The sequence below is a fragment of the Vigna radiata genome, unplaced genomic scaffold, assembly GCF_000741045.1.
Source record: "Vigna radiata var. radiata cultivar VC1973A unplaced genomic scaffold, Vradiata_ver6 scaffold_298, whole genome shotgun sequence".
NCBI lineage: Eukaryota > Viridiplantae > Streptophyta > Magnoliopsida > Fabales > Fabaceae > Vigna > Vigna radiata.
In genome coordinates this window covers 62,076-71,852 of record NW_014542028.1, presented here as the reverse complement: position 1 = coordinate 71,852, position 9,777 = coordinate 62,076, and positions in this window count along the sequence as shown.

Below are 9,777 nucleotides of genomic sequence, written 5' to 3'. Positions count from 1 at the left end.
TCCCGCACATTCAATGCATACTAACACTGCTTACCAACCCACTCAGTCTCCAAGAAGCTGTTAATAGTTTAAGGGTCATATCTAATGACCTTCCCCGAACATAACTCGTATATCTGTCCATGTTGACCCCCAGTGACAAAGCATTTGTATAAAACTCTTTTACTACTGCAATATTGGCAGGTGCAGGGTATGTGGCCAACTTCTCCCAATTTCTGCTTTCTAACTCTGCACAAAACTGTGGAGCCAAGTCTAAGATCCATACTGCCTTCCTTTCCATCAACAAATGTCTTTCTTAGACAATCAGATAACGCTGCTCATGCTTCCTAGAGAGGAATCTGTGGGAGTAAAATCTTTCTGGCTCTTTCCTCTTGTTCCCCATAGTCTTAATTCTCTTTCCAGATGCGGATGTCATACCTATATCAAATACAATTCACAAGACCAAAGAATTCACCATTAAAGGTTAGCAAACCATCAAATAAATGTCACTACATCACTGTCAACTGCTGAGGGCAAAACAGGGCCCTTCAGCGTCACTGCAGATAAAAAAAATTCGAGCAAATAAACATTCTGCCAGCCCACCGCTTAGCGGCAGCTTCACCGCTCAGCGGTGACAGCGGCAATTTTGCAAAACCATGCCTAAAACCTCTCTAATCTCCACCCAAATGCAAATACCTCAATTCCAGACCAAAATCATACAATTTAATCGGTGCAAAATGTTTCTATTTCATGAAATCATCCATAGAAATCAAAAGCCCTAATTTTTCATGCCTCTACACATGTTTTCATCACATTCCTATTCTAGAAACCCTAAGATGAAAATTATATGACTTACTTGGGTGGAGAAACTTTGAATGCTTTCAAAATTCTCCTTGAATAATGAAAAATGCTCCCCAAATGCAGTGCCCTCAGCAAAAATCCAAACTTTTCCAAAAGAATGGTGCAAAAGTGATGAACAAAGGATTTTTAGTGAGTGGATGGTAGGAAGAATGAAGATAAACTCTTGAAAAGCTCTTCAGAGTGCAAAAGAAGAGTGCAAGGCGCAAAATGACACTTGGGCGAACCCTAACGGGTGTTTAAAATGTGTAGATGGGCCTCCAACGCTGAGCTGTCTTAAAAAGCCCATTCTACATCGGCAACACCACCGCTCAACGTTGGGTTACCGGGTTGGAATGGTGCGTCCTCCAAGTCAATGTGGATTGTGCCTCCTTTATCAACATTTTCTTCTTCTTGTACCTGCGTGACATTACAAATTTTATCATTGTTAGCACATTTAGATCCCTCAACTGCAACATCTTTCTTTGAAGCTCTATATTTGGCCCTCTTTTGTATTCGTGTAAGCTTCTCTTCCGAGCCAGTATAAATCAACTTGCTTTCTTGGTCCTTCAACATAACCATCTTGTCATGAATGCTTATAACCACTTTGACCATTTTCATGAATGGCCTTCCAAGAATCAACGGAACCATCTCATTGGCCTCCATCTCCATCATGATAAAATCAACCAAGAATTCAAGATGTTGAACACGAATGACCACATCCTCCACCATACCAGCAGGTTTCTTCGAAGATCCATCTGCCACCACCACAAAAAGGTTAGATGGTTTTAATGTTAGCCCACCAATCTTTTTCAGTAAAGATAAGGGCATCAAGTTAATACCAGACCTAGAATCTAGTAAAGCTCTCCCTACATCAACATCTCCAATGGTGCATGGAAGAGTAAGACTACCTGGATCTTTCATCTTTGGCAGATGCTTCCTTTTCTTAGGCCGAATATAACCTTCCTGTTTCCTAGTGTCTTCCTCTTCAAGATCTATAACTTCTCCCAGATAATACTTTACACGCTTGAAACAAACAGGAAGTTGGTGGAGCACTTCAGTTGAAGGCATAATGATATTCATCTGATTAAAAATCTCTCTAAAGTACCCACAATGACTCTTTTTTTTCTCTTCTCTCAAACAATCACTCTCATTTTCTCTATTTTTTTCTTTTTCACAATTTTTTTCTTTCATCTCCTCTTCCTCATCCTCACTACTCTTGATCTCAATAATCTCTTCGTCCACTCCTCTCTCACTTATGCTCACCACAACTTTGCAATCTTCTTTATGGTTAACATTAGTATTAGCCCTAAATTGATTCTTTTTCGTGACTTCCACCCTTTTTGAGAGTTGACCAATTTGTATTTCCAAATTCCTGAAATTAGCTTCATGACTCTTATAATGAGAATCATACACCTTCAAAAAATTTTCAAATTTCTCATCCAAGCTTCTGACATATTCAGTCAAACTAGCCACCTGTTGCCATAAGGGTGGTTGTTGTGGTCTATTGAATAGGCCTCCAGTCTGTCCAGATGGATTACTCTAACTTTGTCCAATACTAGGGTGATTCTTCCAACCTTGGTTAAAGTTACCCTGACGATATTGGAACTGATTACCCATAAATTAGCCTCTTCTTGTGCTTCTTCAGGTGCAGCACATTGACCATTAATATGATCACCACCATAAAAATCACAGAGTTTTTGAGCTTGAGAAACATTCCTTATTTCCTTCGAAATTTGCAACATAATCTTTGATAAATTCTCCATTTGTTGAGTGAGAAGTTTACTTTGAGCTAGCAATGCATCTTAAGTATGCAATTGGAGAACTCCCCTCTGTTGAACCGTCACACCCCTTTCATTATGAGTCTCCTGCTCGTTTGTAGCCATGCTTTCAATCAATTCATACGCCTCATCATCAATCTTCATCTTAATATTGCCTCCAGTTGAGGCATCCAACATAAGCTTGGACTGAGTACCAAGGCCTCCAAGGAACGTAAGCACCAATGTTGTTCTGTCAAAACCATGTATAGGTGTCTTTCTTAGTAAACCTTTAAACCTTTCCCATGCCTGACCTAGAGTCTCCTCCATGCCCTATCTGAATGAAGAGATCTCCATCTTTCCATTGTTAATCTTGGACTATGGGAAATATTTACTCAAGAATTTAGAAACAACAGCCTCCCATGTTGTAAAGCTCCCCTCTGGAAAGGAATTTAGCCATAACTTAGCATTGCTTCCTAATGAGAAAGGAAACAAACTAAGTTTTATCTTGTCATCTGACACTCCACTAATCTTCACGGTATTGGATATTTCGTTGAATATCGTAAGATGATCATATGGACTTTCATTTGACAGTCCATTGAATTGATTGCTCTGCACTAGGTGTATCAACGTAGGATTCATCACCATGTTCAATGTGTTGTCCCTCGACATAGCAATGGTACTAAAGTTTTGGGCACCAACAACATTAGTTGCGTCTGCTAGAGTGCGTCTAGGAGCTTCTTCTGCCATCTCTTCTGTATATTTAGTAGATGCCTCTGGTGAGAGTTGTAAAAGTCTTTCAGGAGAGGGGAATAGCTCCCTAGATGGTCTTTTGACTTTCTTCCCCCTCCTGTCACTTAATCCTTCGAGAAGAGGTTGATTTTTCTTGCTTCTATTGTGAATTGCCTCCTACACAAGAAACAAAAACCCTAAAAAACACTTTTATACAAAAATAAAAACAAAAACAAACAAAAACTAAAAACTAAAAATCAGGTCAAATTTAATCAAATTCACACTACTAGAAAAGTTAAACCAATGAGTCCCTGACAACGGTGCCAAAAACTTGTTAACACCCTGGCAAGTGAACCAAATCGTATCAAGTAATAATAGACAGTAAGTCCAGATATCGTTTCCTAAAGGAATCTTAGGCCTAGACATTCATGTGAATAGATTTTATAAGACTTGAATGAAAATTAAGTTTTGAGTTCGTAATGCAACCACTTAAATTAAACATGCAAATGCAAAACCTGAATTAGTTGACAGATAAAGATATGGATGAATGGAGTTGCTGGGGTTTATGATTTCACCCTAATCCACTCTCTTATACTTACTATTCTTATTAGATTCAACTTTATTATCAATGTTCATGCAACTTTCTAATTTTCTCTAAACCCGATCTCTCGGTGAAAAGAGCCTATCACCAATTACTAGTTTACTATCTCTAGTTTCCCTAGTAATTACTAACGCATTAATGACAGAAGCTTAAAGCAATTGATCTTCCTATTCCTATCTCTAGGAAATATTTCATAATCAAGAGAATTCTCCTCAGTTCTAGGTTTCCTCATACATCTCCGTATCAACAAAATCAATGATCATGACATTGAATGAGTTAAACAATGCAAGCTTTCAACTTAGAGAAGAAAACCTAAACTATTGATAATCAAAGTATATGAATAAAATAAGAATTTCAATATAAGAGAGTTTCAAAAGGATTACATCGTTCCCCAACAACAAAGGCTTTAGTTCACCATTGTCATGGTGAAACTATATGAATTGAATGAAAGGAATGGAAGAATAAACCCTAGAATTGGTATATTGGAGCTTCCGCATCCAAAAGTCACCTCCAAGGAGTGTAGAAGGTGTTCTGCTATCTTTCTCTGTCAAAAGATTACCCTAGAATTGTTCAGAGGGTCTATTTACAAGCTATGAAAAATTACAGAATTTTGGCCCAAGCCCAACTACAACACTCAGCACTGGTTTCACCGCTCAGCAATAGGTGCGACACTCAAGTGGGACGCTCACCGTTCACGCCCAGGCGTTTGACAATACCGTCTTGGAGAAGTCCAGCGCTCAGCGGTGATTCTGGCGCTCAACGGTAGGTGCAATACTCTCTTTTCCCCTCAGTGTTGGCGCTTAAGCGTCTAAGAGTGGAGTCCTTCACGAAGCTGGCGCTCAGCGCCGGAATTAACGCTGAGTGGTGGCTGTGATTCTTCCTTTGCACCTTTTTTCATCCTTTCTTGAGTCCAACTCCTTCCTTCTTCACTATCCATCCTTCAATTCTCATTAAATCCTGTCAAAACAATGTAGAACCAAGCATAATATCTCTAAAACCACCTTTGACTCTCTTGTAACCTAACTAAAGTGTTTTGCATGATTTTAAGCTCATTCTAAGTCATAAAGGGTGTGTTTTGATATCAATTTCAAGTATTAAAATAACGGTTTTTAGACTGTTATCACCAAGATGCAGAGTTGAAACCAGAGAAGTCCATAAATTAGTTGTGAACGTTTCCACAACCTATGGATTTTTCTCCTTGATGTAGAGTTAAAAGCAGAGAGCTCCACAACTCAGTTGTTAACATTTCCACAACCTGTGAATTTGTTTCAAGAGAAACAAAATGCAAATCAGCCAGTTCCACAATTGAGTTGTTTGTGATTATAAATAAAACATATTAGATGTTGTCGCAATAGAGAAATTGGGCATAGCTAATTAGTTTGTAATTTAGATCATAATTGTTCTTCATGATTTTATTGAATTTTGTAACTGGCCTAAGGGATTGAGGATTAGAATTCAATGAATAAGCTTGCCTATCTACAGAATTAGGGTTAAACGAGTTCTTAATAAACTCAAGTGGATAATTACAATTCGCACATCAATTGGAAATGATAGCAATAATATGAAAACGTATGAAATCAATTCTCTAACATTGGTTATAATAACTGAATTCTGGTCATTTTTTTATATTCATTATTTCATTTGATTTTATGTTGCTCAAAATTATGTGAATTAGTAATCTAGTACTCAACTAATTCAATCCTAGAGGACGATATTTTCTTACTACAATAATAATTGGTACACTTGCCAATAATTTATCACTTTTCAAATTCAATTTTCATCCAGTACTGTTTTGACTAATTTTTCCTCTATTTCTAGTTGTTCAAGTCACAAACTTTGGTTAATTGACTCACTGTTTTGCTCATTTTGAAATGAGGGCTCATGTTTTATTGAACTATCTAGTAGAATGTGTCAAGGAGCAACTCATCATAATAGGGACCACATTCACACAAATTTAATTGAAATGGGGACAAATTTGAACAATTTCAAACAAATACAAATTTCATTCCTTCATTTATTTATAGACATTACAAAAGAAATTGGTCCAACGTTAACATTATAGAACCTCAACTTCATTTATATTCCTTGCCCTAAAACATTAAACTCAACCACATCGTGGCAACCTAAACACATCAACCTAAAGACAAGACAACATCATGTGAGGAATGACAAGTTCGATGCCCCTAAGTATTGCAATAAGAAGAATATTGGAAAGCAGACATATGTCATCAACCACGAAGATTGGGAAGAAAATTGCTTAATTAGGGAAATTTCCCACTAAATGATGAAAAGAAAACATTCAAACTTCAAAAACAAAAACCTTAGTTTTTCAACCCAAACCCCATAAAGAACCTTAACATCTGAATAAATTTCAGAAAATCGCTTCCAAATACCACAAATCCACATCAATATGTGTTTACACAATTCTTGGAGATTTTCGAATACACAATGTTTGATTTCTTGGAGATTTGCTCACCAAACCACGATAAAACATTCACACTTCAAAAACCCTTATTTTGCAACCCACTAACCTCAAAACGTTTGATTAAATTTCATAAAACTACTTCCAAATATCATAAATCCACATCACTATGTGTTTAAGTGGTCACGTCAATAAATAACTACCACGTAATTAACTGATTGCTCATGTGGACACTTAGCCGTTAACGATTTAGACTTCATCAACAAAAAGGACCAAATTGAACATAATTTACGAAATTTGGGATAACATTGAACACTAAAAAAATTGAGTCCCACATTAAACAAAGTTGATGAATATAGGGACCAAAAACTATATTAAGCTTAAATAATAAAAACCTAGGAGCATGAAAAATGAGCAACAATGGAGAAGGACGCAACAATACTCGCATTTTAGAGGGCTACACAATCCCACCATAATGTCATAGTATTTGGACAAAAACATTAAAAACATATTAATCTGACCACAATTGCACAAAAAAATGCAAAAAAAAATACCACAATAAAAACTACCATAATCAGGCTTACAATGACAGTGGATACAAGCATAGTGTGACAACAATAGTGAGGAATGAATGTAGCGCAATAGGTACACTGAGGTACAAAGTAGTGACGGTGTTGGAGTAGTGATGGTGGCGTTCGTGGAGGTTCGCAGAGAGTGAGTAGTGGTTCATTGAGGAAGGAAGAAGAAAAATGTGAAAGTGGTAACTTCTATTTCTTTCACGAATTTAACCCTAAAATCATATATGACAATTATTTGAATAACCAAAGTAATATGTACAATATGTCTTTGGTTAAGCCTAATGGCGAGTAATAAAATAAAAGCTATAAATTTTAGTAGGAATTTTGAAATTTTAATCAACCTTTTATTTAAATATATGATAACAGTTAGTTGAATAACCAAAGCAATATGTACATTAGGACTTTTGTTAAGCCTAAAGGCGAGTAATAAAATAAAAATTATAAATTTCAGTGACAATTTTAAAATTTTAATCAATCTTTTAGTTTTAGATCTTCATAAAACAGAAGTGAAAAGACTATATGACATTAGTTCTATAGAAAACTGAGATCATAGGTCTTATTAAGAAAAAAATAATAAAAAAAATTGATAATTTTAAAATTTTAATCAATCTTTTGATCTCAAAAGGGGATAGAAAACCGAAGAAAAAACTGATATGATTAGTGGTTAAACAACTGAAACCATATCTTTTGTTTAGAAAAAAAAAGTTGTAACATACCTTGGCTAAGTTGTAACGACCATGACTGAATTGTACCTAATCTTGGCCGAGCTGTATTTATTCTTGGCTAAGTTGTATCTGGTCTTTGAATATATCACCGTGACAATTTTAAAATTTTAATTATCTTTTTGTCATAGTTATTCGTTGAACTGAGATAGAAAGTAAATATAACTTTAATTCTTTGACACCCGAAACTACATGTCCTCTTCAAAAATAATAATAATAATAATAATTTTTTGAAACATTTAATATATCTTTAAACTTCAGTTTTACCATAGCCGAGAAAAAAAAATGATTTTAGTTCTTTGACACTGAGAACTATAAATTCGTCTAATTTATAAAAATGTCATCATATGCAGCATTTAGAATATTGATTATGCACTAGTGTGTACAGTACAACTCACAAGCCTTTCCAAAACGCGAAAACCTAACCATATTGCGTAGACCAAGTAAGAAATATATTAAGAGGTGAATGTGTGTGCACTGTGTCAAGAACTGAAAATAGTCTAATTTTAGTTCAAATTTCTTCTTGTCAAATATTCCATATTCTTCCTAATTTTATACTACGATTTTTCACATGCATTCAACAAGCCAAAAATACCGCTATTAAAATATTCCATTATTATTACAATACTTTTTCACATAATTCTCTCTTCTGAAAACACTCAATTTATTAAAGTAGATAATTATTGTTAGAAATGAGTTTTAGGCCTAACTTAACCCCACAAAACCGGCTTGTAAGGTGAGGTCTGCACCTCACTTATATATTATAAATTGACCTTATCTCTAGTCGATATGGAACTTCCAATAATTATCATTACCATGATTTTCACGTTATGCATGTAAGGATTCCGGAAAAATGTATGACTTTCAACAAAATTAATTAGGAATTTACTCTTCCTAACTCCATTGTTAAATTGTAAATTATATGGCAAACAAGGTGGTTTTATTTGGCATAAACATAAATATAATATCGCATCCGATAAGTAAAGAAATTGTTTTGAGTGTGCACTTAAAAGCAATCTTCTTCATTCTTTAATTTGTTTTCTTTCTATTAAGATTTTCCAACCAATTGGATGTATTTACTAAAACTATTATGATATTCTCAACAATCTTACTTTTAACTTCTATATTTATAGATTTTTTAAAGGTTTTAGATTAGGATTGACCTATTTACGATTTAATAATATTAAATCTAATTATGTTTAATTTAATTGGATAATGAATTGGTTTTAAACAGTATCGATCATTTTTCTCCCAATTCAAATAATTAGTTTAAGATAGATCGATCGGTATTGCGATTGGTAGTATCACAACATGTTATGTATAATAAATTAAGTTACAAGTTGTGGAAAATGGATGAAGTTGTCCACAATCGATTATATATATATATATATATATATATATATATATATATATATATATATATATATATATATATATATATATATATATATATATATATTATAAAAATAATAGTAAAAGGTTATATAAAATGTATTTTTAAAAAAATTATTGCATTATTACACAAAATTATTATTTATTTTGTTAAATAAATAATGAATAAAGTATTTTTTTCATGTTAAAATATAAATCAATTTCTAAAGAATGACCTAATTATAATAACAACATCAATAATAATAATAAAAATTAAAAAAATAAAAGATAACACTGCAAATAATAATAATATATTTCAATAAGACATAATATATAATATTTTCATATAACAATACCATAAATAATAGAATAGATATTTTCTCTTACTATTAACCTAATAATATATGTACATACATAATTTTTTAAGGCTAGATTATAATATATAAGTGGGTGCAAACCTCACCATACAAGCTGGTTTTGTGAGGTTGAGTAAGGCTTAAAATTTCTAATATGGTATCAGAGTTCTGGTTGAATGCCCACGTGGATTAGAGATAAGACCAAATTATAATATATAAGTGAGTGCAAACCTCATCTTACAAATCAATTTTGTGGAATTAAATTAGACTTAAAAATCAAGCAAATCTCACCTAATGTAAACCAGAACTTAGTTTTGGATATTGTGTTTAATATAGAATACACACTTGACACATAGCCAAGGAGAATCTCCCACAAGAATGTTTTTTAAAGTCTCTACGTTACCTAAACAAGTTTCAACCGATAA